Here is a 21,714-nt window from a genome sequence, read left to right on the forward strand (position 1 = left end):
GTGTTTCCTCCTCAGTTTCCCTCTGCGGTCAGTGGTTCCCTTGATGTATGGCAAGGGCACTTTCCCTCTGGGTGGATCTTCGTCTTGACTCTCGTGGCTTCTTCTCGGTGGTCTTGCAGCTCTTCTGATGTCTGAGGTGGAGTCTCCCTTGGCCTGGAGAGCCCAGTTGAGGTGGTTCAGTCCATCTTGGAGGAGGTGGGCTTCGCAGATTCTTTTTGCACGCTCTGCCAAGGCTTTCATGGTGCTTCTTTTTGGACTTGGGTGATGGTTGGAGTTTTGATGTAGATATCTACCTGTGTGTGTGGGTTTTCTGTAGACGGTGTGACAGTCTGATTTGCTATCGCTAGGTGGCACTGAGCAAGCTCTAGGAAAGCTGGGCAGTGTTGTTGCAGCAGATTAAATCATCATGCCTCCTCTACATCTATATAAATAAAAATGTCATGTTCGTTTGTGGGATTAACAGAACTCAAAAACCACTGGACAAATTGACACCACATTTGGACACAAGGCACCCAACAACCCAATGTATGTCCTTCACTCAGAAAAATTCATTTTGTCATTTGGGAGTTGTAGTTGCTGGGATTTATAGTTTACCTACAATCAATGAGCACCCTGAACCCCACCAACGATGGAATTGAACCAAACTTGGCACACAGTTCTCCCATGTGGTGGTGCAGTGGGATAAACCCCAGTGTCGGCAGGACTGAAGACCGACAGGTCGCAGGTTCGAATCCAGGGAGAGGCGGATGAGCTCCCTCTATCAGCTCCAGCTCCTCATGCGGGGACATGAGAGAAGCCTCCCACTAGGATGAAAAAAACATCAAAACATCCAGGCGTCCCCTGGGCAACATCCTTGCAGACAGCCAATTCTGTCACACCAGAAGCGGCTTGCAATTTCTCAAGTCGCTCCTGACACGACCGGAAAAAAAAAAGTTCTCCCATGACCAACAGAAAATACTGGAAGGGTTTAGTGGGCAATGTCCTTTGGTTTGGGAGTTGTAGTTCATCTACATCCAGAGATCACTGTGGACTCAAACAATGATGGATTTGGACCAAACTCTACACAAATACTCAATATGCCCAAATGTGAAAGCTGGAGGAGTTTGGGGAAAATAGAATCTTGACATTTGGGAGTTGTAGTTGCTGGGATTTATAGTTCACTTACAATCACAGAACATTCTGAACCCCACCAACGATAAAATTGGGCCAAACCTCCCACCCAGAACCCCATGCAAGACGTGGCAGGGGATGGCTAGTTGTCATATAAAATCCACATTATCTGCTTTGAACTGGATTATATAGCAGTGTAGGTAAAGATAAAGGTCCTCCTGATCAATCTACCTACCTACCTACCTCTTTATCTCTATCTAATCTATCTATCTCAGTGTTTCTCCACCTTCCTAATGCAGCGACCCCTTAATACAGTTCCCGATGTTGTGGTGACCCCCAACCATCACATTATTCTCGTTGCATCTTCATCACTGTCGTTTTGCTACTGTTATGAATTGTAATGTAAATATCTGATCTGCAGGATGTATTTTCATTCACTGGACCAAATGTGGCACAAATACCCAATACACCCAAATAGGAATACTGGTGGGGTTGGGTGGATTATTTTGTCATTTGGGAGTTGTAGTTGCTGGGATTTATAGTTCACCTACAATCAAAGAGCATTCTGAACCCCACCAATAATGGAATCGAACCAAACTTGACACACAGTTCTCCCATAACCTACAGAAAATACTGGAAGGGTTTGATGGGCAGTGTCCTTTGGTTTTGGAGTTGTAGTTCACCTCTATCCAGAGATCACTGTGGACTCAAACAACGATGGATCTGGACTAAACTCTACATGAATACTCAATATGCCCAAATGTGAATACTGGTGGAGTTTGGGGGAAATCAAATCTTGACATTTGAGAGTTGTAGTTGCTGGGATTTATAGTTCACCTAGAATCACAGAGCATTCTGAACTCCACCAACGACAGAGTTGGGCCAAACTTCCCGCACAGACCCCACCCCCATGAACAACAAAAAATACTGTGTTTTCTGATGGTCTTTGTCGACCCCTTTGACACCCCCTCGCAACCCCCAGGTTGAGAAATGCTGAGTTAGATGAAGTTTGATTGAAGAGCAGTACTCGAACTGGGAGCTGGTTTCCACCACGGTAACACTCTGAAGTGCAGGACGAAGGCCAGGAAAGAATGAAGCACAACTCATTGGCGAAGTCAGATTGTCAGTATAGGGTTTTGGAGTTGTAGTTTGTCTACAACCAAAAAGCACGGTGGACTCAACTAATGGTGGATCTGCACCAACCTTGGCACAAATACTCAATATGCCCAAATGTGAACACTGGTGGAGTTTGGAGAAAATAGGCCTTGACATTTGGGAGATGTAGTTGCTGGGATTTATAGTTCACCTACAATCAAAGAGCATTCTGTATCCCACCAACAATACAATTGGCCCAGACTTCCCACACAGAACTCTCATGACCAAAAGAAAACACTGTATTTTCTGATGATCTTTGGCGACCCCTCTGACACCCCCCTGCGACCCCCCCCCAGGGGTCCCGACTCCCAAGTTGAGAAACACTGATCTATCTGGAGGATTGCTGGGAGTTGCAGTCCAAAAATAGGAAATGGGAAATATGCCGGGATTGGGATGCGCTCAAAGAAATCCAAGGAGAAGAAAGCTTGCAGCTTGGAAGCAATGCATTTGGATCATTCTCCTCTCCTAAAGGGCCTGGTCTAGGGGATGCTGGGAGCTGTAGTCCAAAGGTGTGTGTGGCTATACTATTGTGTGTTTTGTTTGCCAGGAAGAGTCGTTTTGCGCATGTGTTGTAGCGTCTTTTTGCTTTTATGGCTTTTTAAGTCCCTTCCGCTGTGTTTTTCAGTGTTTTTATTTTTTGAGTGATGGTCACTCCTTGGGTTAGTAGGTGTCTTGTGTTAAATTTGGTGTCAATTTGTCCAGTGGTTTTTGAGTTATGTTAATCCCACAAACGAACATTACATTTTTATTTATATAGGCTAGCCGTCCCCAGCCAGGCTTTGCTGTGGCCCAATCTGGTGATCTGGAGAATGAAGTAATGAGAAAGTGTTGGTTTCTAATCTATGTCATGTCTTTCTGCTTGTGGGTCAACAGTATTTCTTGCTGTTTCTTTGTCCGTGTGGATGTGGAGAGTGTCTGGTTTGCGCACCCTGGAACATGCCACATATCATGGTCCTTCTTTAGGAGTCCCTTTCAAATCTATGATACTATATCTCTCTCTGGGTGTGAATCATATCTATCTATCTATATCTATGGCTGGGTGGCTCTCTGTCAGGAAGGCTTTGATTACGTTTTCTTGCCCTGGTGAAGGAAGTTGGGTTGGATGGCCTTAAGTATTTTCTATTAGTCATGGGGGTTCTGTGTGGGAAGTTTGCCCCAATTCTGTCGTTGGTGGAATTCAGAATGCTCTTTGACTGTAGGTGAACTATAAATCCCAGCAACGACAACTCCCAAATGTCAAGGTCTATTTCTCCCAAACCCCACCAGTGTTCGCATTTGGGCATATTGAGTATTCCTGTCAAGTTTGGTCCATATCCATCATTGTTTGAGTCCACAGTGATCTCTGGGTGTAAGTGAACTACAACTCCCAAACTCAAGGTCAATGCCCACCAAACCCTTCCAGTGTTTTCTGTTGATGCTGTGGTCCACGTTTGTTTCAATTTCATCGTTGGTGGAGTTCAGAATGCTCTTTGATTGTAGGTGAACTATAAATCCCAGCAGCTACAACTCCCAAAAGACAAAATCAAAATTTTTGAGTGAAGGACACACATTGGGTTGTTAGGTGTGTTGTGTCTAAATTTGGTGTCAATTTGACCAGTGGTTTTTGAGTTATGTTAATCCCACAAATGAACATTACATTTTTATTTATATAGACTAGCTGCACCCGCCACGCGTTGCTGTGGCCAACCTTCCCTCCCTCTTTCTTTCCTTCTTTCCCTCTTTCCCTTTTCTTCTTTCCTTCTCTCCTTCCCTCCCTCTTTCTCTCCTTCTTTCCCTCCTTTCCTTTTCTTCTTTCCTTCTCTCCTTCCTTCTCTACCTCTTTCCTTCTTCCCTTTTCCTTTTCCTTCCCTTTCTCTTCCTTCCTTCCTTCCTTTTGTCTTTCGTTCCTTCCCTCCCTCTTTCTCTCCTTCTTTCACTCCTTCCCCTTTCTTCTTTCCTTCTCTCCTTCCTTCCCTACCTCCCTCTTTCTCTCTTTCCCTCCTTCCCTTTTCTTCTTTCCTTCTCTCCTTCCTTCCTTCTCTACCTCTTTCCTTCCTCCCTTTTTCTTTTCCTTCCCTTTCTCTTTCTTCCTTCTCTGCCTCTTTCCTTCCTTTGTTTTTTGCTTCCATCCTTCCTTTTGTCTTTCCTTCCTTCTCTCCCTCTTTCTCTTTCTTTCTCTTCTTCCTTCGGTCCCTCTTTCCTTCCTTTCCTTCTCTCCTTCCTTCTTTCTCTACCCATTTCTTTCCATCCCTCTTCTTTTCATCTTTCTCTCCTTCCTTCCTTCCTTCCTTCCTTCCTCTATCTCTTTCCTTCCTTTCCCCTTCCTTCCTTCTTTTCCCCTTCCTTCCCTCCCTCTTCCCTTTTTGCTGTATGTCATTTATCTTTTCATCATTTATCTTTTGGGTTTTTTAAAGTCCTTTCCACTTTTTGGGGGGTGTGAGGTTATGAGTGAAGGACATACATTGGGTTGTTAGGTGTCTTGTGTCCAAATTTGGTGTCAATTCGCCCAGTTATTTTTGAGTTCTCTTAATCCCACAAACGAACATTACAGTTTTATTTATATAGATAACTACATGTCCCCTGCCATGCGTTGCTGTGGCCCACATGGGGGTTCTGTGTGGGAGGTTTGGCCCAATTCCATTGTTGGTGGGGTTCAGAATGCTCTGTGATTGTAGGTGAACTATAAATCCCAGCAACTACAACTCCCAAATGTCAAGATTCTATTTTCCCCAAGTCTACCAGTGTCCACATTTGGGTATATTGAATATTCATGTAGAGTTTGGTCCAGATCCATCATTGTTTGTGTCCACAGTGCTCTCTGGATGTAGGTGAACTACAACTCCAAAACTCAAGGTCAATGCCCACCAAACCCTTCCAATATTTTCTGTTGGTCCTGGGAGTTCTGTGTGCCAAGTCTGGTTCAATTCCATCATTGGTGGAGTTCGGAATGCTCTTTGATTGTAGGTGAACTATAAATCCCAGCAACTACAACTCCCAAATTACAAAATCGTAATTTTTTGAGTGATGGTCACTCCTTGTGTTGTGAGACGTTTTGTTGCCAAATTTGGTGTGATTTCGTCCATTGGTTCTTTTGTTTTTAAGGAACTCATTACGCACAGAGCATTTTCATATAGATAAGATAGATAGATATAGATATGGATAGAGATAGAGATATGGATAGAGATAGAGATAGATATGGATATGGATAGAGATAGAGAGATAGATAGATATAGACATAGACATGGATATGGATATGGATAGATAGATATAGATATAGATATAGATATGGATATGGATACAGATAGATAGATATAGATATAGATATAGATATAGATATAGATATGGATATAGATAGATAGATATAGATATAGATATGGATATGGATATGGATACAGATAGATAGATATAGATATGGATATAGATATGGATATGGATATGGATACAGATAGATAGATATAGATATAGATATAGATATAGATATGGATAGAGATAGAGATAGATATGGATATGGATAGAGATAGATAGAGAGATAGATAGATATAGATATAGATATAGATATAGACATAGACATGGATATGGATATGGATAGATAGATATAGATATAGATATAGATATGGATATGGATACAGATAGATAGATATAGATATAGATATGGATATAGATAGATAGATATAGATATAGATATAGATATAGATATGGATATGGATACAGATAGATAGATATAGATATGGATATAGATAGATAGATATAGATATAGATATAGATATAGATATGGATATGGATACAGATAGATAGATATAGATATAGATATAGATATAGATATGGATATGGATATGGATACAGATAGATATAGATATAGATATGGATATAGATAGATAGATAGATAGATAGATATAGATATAGATATGGATATGGATATAGATAGATAGATATAGATATGGATATGGATATAGATATGGATATAGATAGATAGATATAGACATGGATATGGATATAGATATGGATATAGATAGATAGATAGATATAGATATAGATATAGACATGGATATGGATATAGATAGATATAGATATGGATATGGATATAGATAGATAGATAGATATAGATATAGATATGGATATGGATATAGATATGGATATAGATAGATATAGATATAGACATGGATATGGATATAGATAGATATAGATATGGATATGGATATGGATATAGATAGATAGATATAGACATGGATATGGATATAGATATGGATATAGATAGATAGATAGATATAGATATAGATATGGATATAGATAGATAGATATAGATATAGATATGGATATGGATATGGATACAGATAGATATAGATATAGATATGGATATAGATAGATAGATAGATAGATAGATATAGATATAGATATGGATATGGATATAGATAGATAGATATAGATATGGATATGGATATAGATATGGATATAGATAGATAGATATAGACATGGATATGGATATAGATATGGATATAGATAGATAGATAGATATAGATATAGATATAGACATGGATATGGATATAGATAGATATAGATATGGATATGGATATAGATAGAGATAGATAGATAGATAGATAGAAGATTGATAAATGTTGTTGTTGTTGTCTTTCTCTCCCGCAGGGACTCCTCCGCAGCGGCTCCCTTCAGAGAGAGGCAGGAAGAGGGCCCGCTGGGGGACCGGAGGATGCGATTGGCGGCTCACCTGAGTCCCTTTGGGGCGAGCGGCGCGCTGATTGGCTGAGACGCGCCGGGATGCGGCGGCGTTCCATCCCTCTTCTCCTCGCTTCCTTCTTTCCTTCTTTCCCTCCCTGGCTCTGGCTATGCTAATGAGCCTCTAATGAAGGCCCCTCCCTCCTCTTTGGGGAGCCTCTCGGTTGGGTAGCTTGGAGAGAAGAAGAGGAGGAAGAGGAGGAAGAGAGGAAAAGAAGAAGGGAAAGAGGAGAAGGAGGAGGAGGAGGAAGAAGAAGGACCTTGGCGTTCCCCTTGGCATGGGCAGCAGCGGGCGCACCTAGGTGCCCAGTTCCTGCATTTTTCCCAGGGAAGGGAGGACCTTTCTCTCTCTCTCTCTTTCTCTTCCTCTCCTTTCTGTGTTTTCCTTTTTCCTCTCCTTCCTTCCTTCCTCCGAGTGGCTCTGCTTCTCCTCCTCGGCTTCCTCCTCCCGGCACCACCACCGCCACCACGCTAACTTCCCAGAGATCCGGGGCCTCCTGCGCAGCCAGGTAATTAACCACCTTGATTACTCATTAATACGCCACACTCTTCCTCTTTGGATTGAGATGCAAAGAGGCTCAGGGCACTCCTCAGCCACCCAGGCAAGGCCAAGGATTTGGGGAGAGAGAAGGAATGGGGTCCCAAGTGGGTGGCTGTAATTGGCCATGTTCCAGAAGCATTCTCTCCTGACGTTTCGCCCACATCTATGGAAGGCATGCTCAGAGTTTGGGAGGTGTCTGAGCGTCTTCCTCAGATTTCGGATACCATTTCCCTAGTTTCCTAGTTTCCTACAGACCTCACAACCTCTGAGGATGCCTGCCGGAGATGTAGGCGAAATGTCAGGAGAGAATGCTCCTGGAACATGGCCAGGCAGCCCGGAAAACTCACAACACATTAACAACAACAACAACAATAACAATTGGTGTGTTGTCGAAGACTTTCACGGCTGAAATCACTGGGTTGCTGTGAGTTTTCCAAACTGTCTGGCCATGTTCCAGAAGCATTCTCTCCTGACGTTTCGCCCACATCTATGGAAGGCATGCTCGGAAGTTGGGAGGTGTCTGAGCGTTTTCCTCAGATTTCGGATACCATTTCCCTAGTTTCCTAGTTTCCTACAGACCTCACAACCTCTGAGGATGCCTGCCGGAGATGTAGGCGAAATGTCAGGAGAGAATGCTTCTGGAACATGGCCAGAAAACTCACAACAGATTATTATTATTATTATTATTAATAACTGGTGTGTTGTCGAAGACTTTCATGGCTGAAATCACTGGGTTGCTGTGAGTTTTCCAAACTGTCTGGTCGTGTTCCAGAAGCATTCTCTCCTGACGTTTCGCCCACATCTATGGCAGGCATGCTCAGAGGTTGGGGGGTCTGTCAGATACAATTTTCTTCGTTTCCTACAGACCTCACAAGCTCTGAGGATGGCTGCCAGAGATGCAGGCAAAATTTCAGGAGAGAATGCTTCTGGAACATGGCCAGGCAGCCCAGAAAACTCACAACACATTAACAACAACAACAACAATAACAATTGGTGTGTTGTCAAAGACTTTCATGGCTGAAATCACTGGGTTGCTGTGAGTTTTCCAAACTGTCTGGCCATGTTCCAGAAGCATTCTCTCCTGACGTTTCGCCCACATCTATGGCAGGCATGCTCAGAGGTTGGGAGGTCTGTCGGAAACCATTTCCCAAGTTCCCTACAGATCTCACAACCTCTGAGGATGCCTGCCGGAGATGTAGGTGAAATGTCAGGAGAGAATGCTCCTGGAACACAGCCAGACAGGTCGGAAAATTCACAACAGATTAACAACAACAACAACAACAATAATAATAGGTGTGTTGTCAAAGACTTTCATGGCTGAAATCACTGGGTTGCTGTGAGTTTTCCAAACTGTCTGGCCATGTTCCAGAAGCATTCTCTCCTGACGTTTCGCCCACATCTATGGAAGGCATGCTCAGAGGTTGGGAGGTGTCTGAGCGTTTTCCTCAGATTTCGGATACCATTTCCCTAGTTTCCTAGTTTCCTACAGACCTCACAACCACTGAGGATGCCTGCCGGAGATGCAGGCGAAATGTCAGGAGAGAATGCCTCTAGAACATGGCCAGAAAACTCACAACAGATTATTATTATTATTATTATTATTAATAATAATAACTGGTGTGTTGTCGAAGACTTTCATGGCTGAAATCACTGGGTTGCTGTGAGTTTTCCAAACTGTCTGGCCATGTTCCAGAAGCATTCTCTCCTGACGTTTCACCCACATCTATGGAAGGCATGCTCAGAGGTTGGGAGGTGTCTGAGCATTTTCCTCAGATTTCGGATACCATTTCCCTAGTTTCCTAGTTTCCTACAGACCTCACAACCACTGAGGATGCCTGCCGGAGATGCAGGCGAAATGTCAGGAGGGAATGCTTCTGGAACATGGCCAGAAAACTCACAACAGATTATTATTATTATTATTATTATGATTAATAACTGGTGTGTTGTCGAAGACTTTCATGGCTGAAATCACTGGGTTGCTGTTAGTTTTCTGAACTGGCTGGCCGTATTCCAGAAGCATTCTCTCCTGACGTTTCGCCCACATCTATGGCAGGCATCCTCAGAGGTTGGGGGGTCTGTCGGAAACCATTTCCCAAGTTCCCTACAGATCTCATAGCCTCTGAAGATGCCTGCCGGAGATGTAGGCGAAATGTCAGGAGAGAATGCTCCTGGAACATGGCCATACAACACATTAACAACAACAACAACAACTGGTGTGTTGTCAAAGACTTTCATGGCTGAAATCACTGGGTTGCTGTGAGTTTTCCGGACTTACTGGCCATGTTCCAGAAGCATTCTCTCCTGACGTTTCACCCACATCTATGGCAGGCATCCTCAGAGGTTGGGGGGTCTGTCACAAACCATTTTCCTAGTTTCCTAGTTTCCAACAGACCTCAACCATTTTCCTAGTTCACAACCTCTGAGGATGCCTGCCAGAGATGCAGGCGAAATGTCAGGAGAGAATGCTCCCAGAAAACTCACAACGCATTAACAATAACAACAACAATAATAATAATTGGTGTGTTGTCGAAGACTTCCATGGCTGAAATCACTGGGTTGCTGTGAGTTTTCTGGACTGTCTGGCCGCCTTAGTTTCCAACAGACCGGAGATGCAGGCAAAATGTCAGGAGAGAATGCTTCTGGAACATGGCCACACAGCCCAGAAAACTTACAACAGATTATTATATTTTAATAATAATAATAATAATTGGTGTGTTGTCGAAGACTTTCATGGTGAAATCACTGGGTTGCTGTGAGTTTTCCGGGCTGTCTGGCCATGTTCCAGAAGCATTCTCTCCTGACGTTTCACCCACATCTACAGCAGGCATGCTCAGAGGTTGGGAAGTCTGTCAGATACCGTTTTCCTAGTTCACAACCTCTGAGGATGCCTGCCAGAGATGCAGGCGAAATGTCAGGAGAGAATGCTTCTGGAACATGGCCATACAGCCCAGAAAACTCACAACAGATTAACAACAACAACAATAATAATAAGACTTTCACGGCTGAAATCACTGGGTTGCTGTAAGTTTTCCGAACTGTCTGGCCATGTTCCAGAAGTAATAATGGTGGGGAGTTGTAGTTTTCAAAGGTCTTAGTATGCCAAAGAGGGATGGTGTCACATCAGACAACTACTCCACGATCCCATAGCACTGAGTCATGGCAAGCGAAGTGGTATCAAATTGCATTAATGGTGGAGATTTGTAGTTTTTCAAGGTCTTAGTATGCCTTAAATTGCATTAATTGTGGAAAGTTGTTGTTTTCCAACATCTTAATATGCCTCAAATTGCATTAATTGTGCAAAGTTGTAGTTTTTCAAGGTCTTTGTATACATAAGAGGGCGGGTGTCACATCAAATGACCACTCCATGATCCCATTTCACTGAGCTATGGCAAACGAAGTGGTGTCAAATTGCAATAATGGTGAGGAGTTGTAGTTTTCCAAGGTCTTAATATACCAAAGAGGGCTGTTGTTGCATCAAACAACCACTCCACGATCCCATAGCACTGAGCTATGGCAAACGAAGTGGTGTCAAATTGCAATAATGGTAGAGAGTTGTAGTTTTCCAAGGTGTTAGTATGCCTTAAATTGCATTAATTGTGGGAAGTTGTAGTTTTCCAAGGTCTTAGTATGCCTTAAATTGCATTAGTTGTAGGAAGTTGTAGTTTTCCAAGGACTTAGTATGCCAAAGAGGGCTGTTGTTGCATCAAACGACCACTCCACGATCCCATAGAACTGAGCCATGGCAAACGAAGTGGTGTCAAATTGCAATAATGGTGGGGAGCTGTAGTTTTCCAAGGTCTTAGTATGCCAAAGAGGGCTGTTGTTGCATCAAATGACCACTCCACGATCCCATAGCACTGAGCCATGGCTAGCGAAGTGGTGTCAAATTGCATTATTTGCAAAAAGTTGTAGTTTTCCAAGGTCTTAGTATGCCAAAAAGGGCTGTTGTTGCATCCAAACGACCACTCCACGATCCCATAGCACTGAGACATGGCAAGCAAAGTGGTGTCAAATTGCATTATTTGCAAAAAGTTGTAGTTTTCCAAGGTCTTAGTATGCCAAAGAGGGCTGTTGTTGCATTAAATGACCACTCCACGATCCCATAGCACTGAGCCATGGCAAGCAAAGTAGTGTCAAATTGCAATAATGGTGGGGAGTTGTAGTTTTCCAAGGTCTTAGTATGCCTTAAATTGCATTAGTTGTGGGAAGTTGTAGTTTTCCAAGGTCTTAGTATGCCAAAGCGGGCTGTTGTTGCATCAAACAACCTCTCCACGATCCCATAGCACTGAGCCATGGCAAGCAAAGTGGTGTCAAATAGCAAATATTTGCAGAAAGTTGTAGTTTTCCAAGGTCTTAATATGCGGAAGGTCTTAATATACCGGCTGTTAGGAATTGTGGGCGAGCCGAAGTTGGCCCATGCCTGACCTAAACTGTAGTTTGATGCCTCTTTAACTGCCATGGATCAATGCTTTGCGATGCTTTCAGGTGCCAACCTTAGAAACGTTCTCCGCAGGAGAAAGGGAATAAGGAGGGTGGCTTTTCCCATTGAATTGAGTGTTATTGTGGGTGGAAAGTGTCCTACCTGCCCACCTCTGACAACAACAAACCCCCCAAATGGTAAGAGAAGGGGAAGCGCTGTGGGTCCAGGGGTGGGACATGGGGCTGGGACTGTCCGGCCGAATGTCACCGACCCCAAAGGAATGTCCTTCCGTGTCTCTCTGCAGTTTTGGAGGGTGGGATGGGAGGTTTGCCAGGTTCTTACAAAACAAGGAGAGAACAAAGACTTTCTAGAGCAGAGGGATTAGCAAAGGGGAAGGGAGCCAAACTGGAGGCATTAATGCCGGCTGGAGATAAATCTACCTGACGGATTGGATTTGTTGTGATCTGTAGAACCAAGGGCCACCCAGTCCAGCCCCATTCTGCCAGGCTGAACGGCCATCTATCAGGAGTGCTTTGATTGTGCATCCCTATGCACAATCAAAGCACTCCAGATAGATGGCCGTTCAGCCTCTGCTTAAACTAGCGTTTCTCAACCTCGGGACCCCCGAGGGGGGGAGGCGTGAGGGGGTGTCAGAGGGGTCACCAAAGACCATCAGAAAACATATATTTTCTGATGGTCTTAGGAAGCCCTTTAGCAGAGAAGGCTGAAGATCTCTCCGCCTGTCCTTCTCTTCCTTGGTCCTTCCTTCCTTCGTCCTTCTTTTCCCTTGGTCAAGAGGGTTCTGTGTGGGAAGTTTGGCCCAATTCTATCGTTGGTGGAAGTCAGAATGCTCTTTGATTGCAGGTGAACTAGAAATCCCAGCAACTACAACTTCCAAATGTCAAGGTCTATTTTCCCCAAACTCCACCAGTGTTCACATTTGGGCATATTGAGTATTTGTGCCAGGTTTGGTCCAGATCCATCATTGTTTGAGTCCACAGTGGTGTCTGGATGTAGGTGAACTACAACTCCAAAACTCAAGGTCAGTGCCCACCAAACTCTTCCAATATTTTCTGTTGGTCATTGGGAGTTTTGTGTGCCAAGATTGGTTCAATTCCATCGTTGGTGGAGTTCTGAATGCTCTTTGATTGTAGGTGAACTATAAATCCCAGCAACTACAACTCCCAAATGTCTATTTTCTCCAAACTCCACCAGTGTTCACATTTGGGCATATGGAGTCTTTGTGCCAAGTTTGGTCCAGATCCATCATTGTTTGTGTCCACAGTGCTCTCTGGATGTAGGTGAACTACAACTCCCAAACTCAAGGTCAATGCCCACCAAACCCTTCCAGTATTTTCTGCTGGTCACGGGAGTTCTGTGTGCCAAGTTTGGTTCAATTCTATCATTGGTGGAGTTCAGAATTCTCTTTGATTGTAGGTGAACTATAAATCCCAGCAACTACAACTCCCAAATGTCTCCCCCCCCCCCCAACTCCACCAGTGTTCACATTTGGGCATATTGAGGATCTGTGCCACATTTGGTACAGACCTATCATTGTTTGAGTCCACAGTTCTCTCTGGATGTAGGTGAACTACAACTCCAAAACTCAAGGTCAGTGCCCACCAAACCCTTCCAGTATTTTCTGTTGGTCATTGGAATTCTGTGTGCCAAGATTGGTTCAATTCCATCATTGGTGGAGTTCTGAATGCTCTTTGATTGTAGGAGAACTATAAATCCCAGCAACTACAACTCCCAAATGTCTCCCCCCACCCCAACTCCACCAGTGTTCACATTTGGGCATATTGAGTATTCGTGCCAGGTTTGGTCCAGATCCATCATTGTTTGAGTCCACAGTGGTGTCTGGATGTAGGTGAACTACAACTCCAAAACTCAAGGTCAGTGCCCACCAAACTCTTCCAATATTTTCTGTTGGTCATTGGGAGTTTTGTGTGCCAAGATTGGTTCAATTCCATCATTGGTGGAGTTCTGAATGCTCTTTGATTGTAGGAGAACTATAAATCCCAGCAACTACAACTCCCAAATGTCAAGGTCTGTTTTCCTCATACTCCACCAGTGTTCACATGTGGGCATATTGGGTATTTGTATAGAGTTTGGTCCAGATCCATCATTGTTTGAGTCCACAGTGCTCTCTGGATGTAGGTGAACTACAACTCCCGAACCGAAGGTCAATGCCCACCAAACCCTTCTAGTATTTTCTGTTGGTCATGGGAGTTCTGTGTGCTACGTTTGGCTCAATTCCATCATTGGTGGAGTTCAGAATGCTATTTGGTTGTAGGTGAACTATAAATCCCAGCAACTACAACTCCCAAATGTCAAGGTCTATTTTCCCCAAACTCTACCAGTGTTCACATTTGGGCATACTGAGTATTCCAATCTGCCACTCACCTGTATGGGCAGAGATTTGTGGTTGTTGACCAAGTGAGGGAATGTGCGAGCGCACTTCTCTGCACACGGGCAACGTGGGTGTCACAGTGAGAACGTGCACCCACATTCCTGCGCACACAGTCAGAGAAATGCGCAAGAGCTCCTGACGCATGCCTTTTGTAATTCTTTGGAGCCGGTGTGTATTTGTGTGCCAAGGTTTGAGAAGCATGTGCATTCACAGGTTGGGTGTTGTGTTGTGGTTAGAGTGTTGAAGGAAGATTTTACAGATCTGCATTCAAATCCTCATTCTGCTGAGTGAAGATTGGCAGGTACTCCGTATCTTAGTTGAACTAAATATAGGAAATAAATACATAATATAAATATAGGAAATAAATACATAATATAAATATAGGAAATAAATACATAATATAAATATAGGAAATAAATACATAATATAAATATAGGAAACAAATAAATAATATAAATACAGGAAATAAATAAATAATATAAATACAGGAAATAAATAGATAATATAAATATGGGAAATAAATAGATAATATTAATATAGGAAATCAATAAATAATATAAATGTAGGAAATAAATAAATAATATAAATATAGGAAATCAATAGATAATATAAATACAGAAAATAAATAGATAATATAAATGTAGGAACTAAATAAATAATATAAATATAGGAAATAAATAAATAATATAAATATAGGAGATAAATACAATATAAATATAGGAAATAAATAGATAATATAAATATAGGAAATAAATAAATAATATAAATATAGGAAATAAATAGATAATATAAATATAGGAAATAAATACATAATATAAATATAGGAAATCAATACATAATATAAATATAGGAAATAAATAGATAATATAAATACAGGAAATCAATACATAATATAAATATAGGAAATAAATAAATAATATAAATGTAGGAAATAAATATATAATATAAATATGGGAAATAAATAAATAATATAAATATAGGAACTAAATAAATAATATAAATATAGGAAATCAATAAATAATATAAATATAGGAGATAAATAATATAAATATAGGAAATCAATAAATAATATAAATATAGGAGATAAATAATATAAATATAGGAAATAAATAAATAATATAAATATAGGAAATAAATAATTAATATAAATATGGGAAATAAATACATAATATAAATACAGAAAATAAGTAAATAATATAAATATAGGAGATAAATAAATAATATAAATGTAGGAACTAAATAAATAATATAAATGTAGGAAATAAATAATTAATATAAATGTAGGAACTAAATAAATAATATAAATGTAGGAAATAAATAATTAATATAAATATGGGAAATAAATACATAATATAAATACAGAAAATAAATAGATAATATAAATACAGGAAATAAATACATAATATAAATACAGGAAATAAATAAATAATATAAATATAGGAAATAAATAATTAATATAAATATGGGAAATAAATACATAATATAAATACAGAAAATAAATAGATAATATAAATACAGGAAATAAATACATAATATAAATACAGGAAATAAATAAATAATATAAATATAGGAAATAAATAATTAATATAAATGTAGGAACTAAATAAATAATATAAATGTAGGAAATAAATAATTAATATAAATATGGGAAGTAAATACATAATATAAATACAGAAAATAAATAGATAATATAAATACAGGAAATAAATAAATAATATAAATGTAGGAAATAAATAAATAATATAACTGTAGGAAATAAATAAATAATATAACTAGGAAATAAATAAATAATATAAATATAGGAAATAAATACATAATATAAATGTAGGAAATAAATAATATAAATAAATAATATAAATAAATAAACTACATCACAAGGCTGCGGTGAAGTTAAACATGCGATGTGGAGCCTAATACATCATGCCAAGGTAATTGAAAGGAAGTTTTGGAATAAAGACCCAGTGAAGCAGATTGAATGTTGGATTAATTTACTATTTACTTGCTTAGGCGATCCCTTGTAGCTCGAGGATGATTGTCTTCCAGATGTGGTGTCTTGGGTGGTGGGTCCATTGATGGCTGTGGAGCCCGATTCTTGATCCGCATGTTCTCCCGCAGTGAGGACATCGGTTTCCAGGCGGAAGGCGGTTGAGTTGACGTGCCTTCCTCTTGGCACGTTTCTCCCTTTCGCCCTCCATTCGTGCCTCTTTGAAATCTACAGCACTGCTGGTCACAGCTGACTTCCAATTAGAGCGCTCAAGGGCCAGGGCTTTCCAGTTCTCAGTGTCATATAAAAGTTTTAAGGTTGGCTTTGAGCCCATCTTTCAATCTCTTTTCCTGTCCTCCAACATTCCGGTTTCTATTCTTGAGTTCAGAGCAGAGCAACTGCTTTAGGAGACGGTGGTCAGGCATCTGGACAACGTGGCCAGTCCAGCGGAGTTGATGGTGGAGAACCATCGCGTCAATGCTGGTGGTCTTTGCTTCTTCCAGCATGCTGACATTTGTCTGTTTGTCTTCCCAAGAGATTTGCAGGATTTTCCAGAGGCAACTCTGATGGAATCGTTCCAGGAGTTGCATGTGACGTCTGTAGACAGTCCACGTCTCGCAGGCGTATGGCAGGGTTGGGAGGACAATAGCTTTATCAACAAGCCCCTTGGTATCCCCACGGATGTCCCGGTCCTCAAACACTCTCTGCTTCATTCGGAAAAATGCTGCACTCACAGAGCTCAGGCAGTGTTGTATTTCAGCCTCAATGTTGAGGTCTGTAGACAGTCCACGTCTCGCAGGCATATAGCAGGGTTGGGAGGACAATAGCTTTGTAAACAAGCCCCTTGGTATCTCTATGGATGTCCTGGTCCTCAAACACTCTCTGCTTCATTTAGAAAAATGCTGCACTTGCAGAGCTCAGGCAGTGTTGTATTTCAGTCTCAATGTTGATGTCTGTAGACAGTCCATGTTTCGCAGGCATAGAGCAGGGTTGGGAGGACAATAGCTTTATAAACAAGCCCCTTGGTATCCCCACGGATGTCCCGGTCCTCAAACACTCTCTGCTTCATTCGGAAAAATGCTGCACTTGCAGAGCTCAGGCAGTGTTGTATTTCAGCCTCAATGTTGATGTCTGTAGACAGTCCACGTTTCACAGGTGTATAGCAGGGTTGGGAGGACAATAGATTTGTAAACAAGCCTCTTGGTCTCCCTACGGATGTCCGGGTCCTCAAATGCTCTCTGCTTCATTCGGAAAAATGCTGCACTCACAGAGCTCAGGCAGTGTTGTATTTCAGCCTCAATGTTGATGTCTGTAGACAGTCCACGTTTCGCAGGCATATAGCAGGGTTGGGAGGACAATAGCTTTATAAACAAGCCCCTTGGTCTCCCTATGGATGTCTCAGTCCTCAAACATGCTCTGCTTCATTCGGAAAAATGCTGCACTTGCAGAGCTCAGGCGGTGTTGTATTTCAGCCTCAATGTTGATGTCTGTAGACAGTCCACGTTTCGCAGGCATATAGCAGGGTTGGGAGGACAATAGCTTTATAAACAAGCCCCTTGGTATCCCCACGGATGTCCCGGTCCTCAAACACTCTCTGCTTCATTCGGAAAAATGCTGCACTTGCAGAGCTCAGGCAGTGTTGTATTTCAGCCTCAATGTTGATGTCTGTAGACAGTCCACGTCTTGCAGGCATATAGCAGGGTTGGGAGAACAATAGCTTTATAAACAAGCCCCTTGGTCTCCCTACGGATGTCCTGGTCCTCAAACACTCTCTGCTTCATTCGGAAAAATGCTGCACTCACAGAGCTCAGGCAGTGTTGTATTTCAGCCTCAATGTTGATGTCTGTAGACAGTCCACGTCTCGCAGGCATATAGCAGGGTTGGGAGAACAATAGCTTTATAAACAAGCCCCTTGGTCTCCCTACGGATGTCCTGGTCCTCAAACACTCTCTGCTTCATTCGGAAAAATGCTGCACTCACAGAGCTCAGGCGGTGTTGTATTTCAGCCTCAGTGTTGACGCCTGTAGACAGTCCACGTTTCACAGGCATATAGCAGGGTTGGGAGGACAATAGCTTTATAGACAAGCCCCTTGGTATCCCTACGGATGTCCCGGTTCTCAAACACTCTCTGCTTCATTCAGAAAAATGCTGCACTCGCAGAGCTCAGGCGGTGTTGTATTTCAGCCTCAATGTTGATGTCTGTAGACAGTCCACGTTTCACAGGCATATAGCAGGGTTGGGAGGACAATAGCTTTATAAACAAGCCCCTTGGTATCCCCACGGATGTCCCGGTCCTCAAACACTCTCTGCTTCATTCGGAAAAATGCTGCACTCACAGAGCTCAGGCGGTGTTGTATTTCAGCCTCAATGTTGATGTCTGTAGACAGTCCATGTCTCACAGGCGTATAGCAGTGTTGGGAGGACAATAGCTTTGTAAACAAGCCCCTTGGTCTCCCTACGGATGTCTCGGTCCTCAAATGCTCTCTGCTTCATTCGGAAAAATGCTGCACTTGCAGAGCTCAGGCGGTGTTGTATTTCAGCCTCAGTGTTGACGTCTGTAGACAGTCAACGTTTCATAGGCATATAGCAGGATTGGGAGGACAATAGCTTTGTAAACAAGCCTCTTGGTATCCCTACGGATGTCCCGGTCCTCAAACACTCTCTGCTTCATTCGGAAAAATGCTGCACTTGCAGAGCTCGGGCAGTGTTGAATTTCAGTGTCAATGTTGACTTTTGTGGAGAGGTGGCTGCCACGGGAGCGGAAATGGTCCACATTTTCTAATGTGACACCATTAAGCTATATTCCTGGCCTTGAGTGTTGAATGTTTTATATTGTTTGTATACTGTTTTATATTGTTTTATTGTTATATTGTATTTAAACTGCATATTTCTGTTTTTGGTCGTGGGCACCATGGGGTGCCATTTTGTTAGCCACCCGGAGTCCCTCTGCAGAGGTTGAGATAGGATGGGATACAAATGTCCAAAACAACAACAACAACAACAACAACAACAACAACAATTGCAGAGGGATTGTCTGGTGACTGCTGGGAGAGCACTTTGGTTTTCTTGATGTCCAGTGAGAGGCTGAGCTTTCATATGCTTCTGCAAAGATGTTTAGAGTGGCTTGTAGGTCTTCTTGTGAATGTGCATAGACAACACTGTCATCAGCATACTGGAGTTCTATAACAGATGTTGTTGTAACTTGGTTTTGGCTTTCAGTCTTTGCCATCTGTCTGATAGATGATTTCCATCATAGCAATAAAGATGTAAAGTAAAGTTGGGGCAACAACACACCCCTGTTTGACACCTGATTCCGCCTTAAATAGATCACTTTGGAAGCCATTGCTGTTCAAGACCGTTGCCATCATGTCATCATGATGTTGGATTAGGACACTGAGAAACCTGGGTCCAAATCTGCACTTGGCCATGAAACCCACTGGATGATTCTGGCCAAGTCACACTCTCTCAGCCTCAGAAGAAGACAATGGCAAAATATATGGTCATTTGGGATATGTTAAAGCCTTGTGCCAGCAGGACTGAAGACCGACAGATCAGAGGTTCAAATTCGGGGAGAGCACGGATGAGCTCCCTCTGTCAGCTCCAGCTCCCCATGCGAGCACATGAGAGAAGCCTCCCACAAGGATGGTAAAACATCCAAACATCCGGGCAATGGTCATTTGGGATAAGTTAAACCCTTGTGCCAGCAGGACTGAATACCGACAGGTCAGAGGTTCAAATCTGGGGAGAGCACGGATGAGCTCCCTCTGTCAGCTCCAGCTCCCCATGCGGGCACATGAGAGAAGCCTCCCACAAGGATGGTAAAACATCCAAACATCCGGGCAATGGTCATTTGGGATATGTTAAACCCTTGTGCCAGCAGGACTGAATACCGACAGGTCAAAGGTTCAAATCTGGGGAGAGCACGGATGAGCTCCCTCTGTCAGCTCCAGCTCCCCATGCGGGCACATGAGAGAAGCCTCCCACAAGGATGGTAAAACATCCCAACATCCGGGCAACGTCCCCTGGGCAACGTCCTTGCAGATGGCCAATTCTCTCACACCAGAAGCGATTTGCAGTTTCTCTAGTCGCTCCTGACACGACACCAAACATTGGGATATGAGTCACGGCGTATGTCAGACAATGAGTACTTTGAAAAATTTGAATATTGATGCGTACAAATTAGGTGTAACAGAATGGAGAACTATTTCCCCCGCTAGATCTGCTGGCACTCATTTAGATCCATGCAAGATCCTGATGTTTGCACAAAAGGATATAGGGATGAATCGTCTTGTTGATACATACAGAATTGCATGTGACTTGCAGCAATTGTATGGGCACGTGCGCATGACTCTTAACTGTCAAGAGGTGCATGTTCTGCTGGGAAGGAATGCGTGCCGACTATATATGGTATATTCCTTTCAAACCGGTGATTGTGAGGGGGTGTCAAAGTGTGGGTGCGCACGGCTCTGGGGAGGTACATGTGCGTGCACGGAGCTGCAAGGATGTGCTTGACTTGGCTCAACGAAGCTTGGATAAGAATCCATTCCTTTTGTGGCAGAGGAATCATGGAATCTTAGAGTCGGAAGGGACCCCAAAGACCATCCAGTCCAACCCTATCATTACTATTATTAGTATTATTATTATTATTGACACAAAAGCACCGTATGTCACAGCAAACGGGATCTCTATGTTGGATTTCGTATCACAAAATCACAAGTCGAACCCTTCCCAAGCGTCTAGGACTGTGGGATGTATTTTCGAATGATGCGCGCAGACCCAAGTCCGGTGGCTTTTGGCTGTTGACAGATCGGGATCTTGTCAATGTTTATTGTTTCCAAATGCCGGCCGAGATTTATTATTTATTTATTTATTTATTGGCTTCATTTCTATACCGCATTTTTCAGCCCTTAACAGGCGACTCAATGCGGTTTACAGTGCAATTAAAACATGCAACAAACAGGATCAACAACATCGATCCACAACAATTAACAATCGAACAAGACAAATCAACAAAACAACAGACATAACGCCTCAGTTGAAATCAGATCCGTTCTCATAATCCTTGTGCCGTTCCTATGTTCCATTTACCGTCTTCCTTGATTGGTTGCACTGCTTAGCCAAACGCTTGTTCGTAAAGCCAGGTCTTGACCTTTCTCCGAAACGTCAGCAACGAAGGTGCCTGTCTGATGTCTGCCGGCAAGGCATTCCATAGCCGGGGGGCCACCACCGAGAAGGCCCTGTCTCTCGTCCCCGCCAAGCGCGCCTGTGACGCAGGCAGGATCGAGAGCAGGGCCTCCCCAGTCGATCTTAATGTTCTGGTCGGTTCATAGGTGGAGATGCGTTCGGAGAGGTAAGCGGGGCCAGAACCGTTTAGGGCTTTA

General features: G+C 42.5%; 1 protein-coding gene across 1 annotated transcript in view; it reads left to right on the forward strand.

Moving 5' to 3' along the window:
* Window positions 1–7,402: 7,402 nt before the first annotated feature.
* Window positions 7,403–21,714, forward strand: part of PHYHIP (phytanoyl-CoA 2-hydroxylase interacting protein) — a 107,280-nt gene continuing 92,968 nt past the window's right edge. Inside the window, exon 1 of the mRNA XM_060787625.2 lies at window positions 7,403–7,484. The gene's annotated coding sequence lies outside the window, so the exon portion shown is untranslated. The remainder of the gene's footprint in view (window positions 7,485–21,714) is intronic.

This window comes from Anolis sagrei, chromosome 7 (genome assembly GCF_037176765.1).
Source record: "Anolis sagrei isolate rAnoSag1 chromosome 7, rAnoSag1.mat, whole genome shotgun sequence".
Lineage (NCBI taxonomy): Eukaryota > Metazoa > Chordata > Lepidosauria > Squamata > Dactyloidae > Anolis > Anolis sagrei.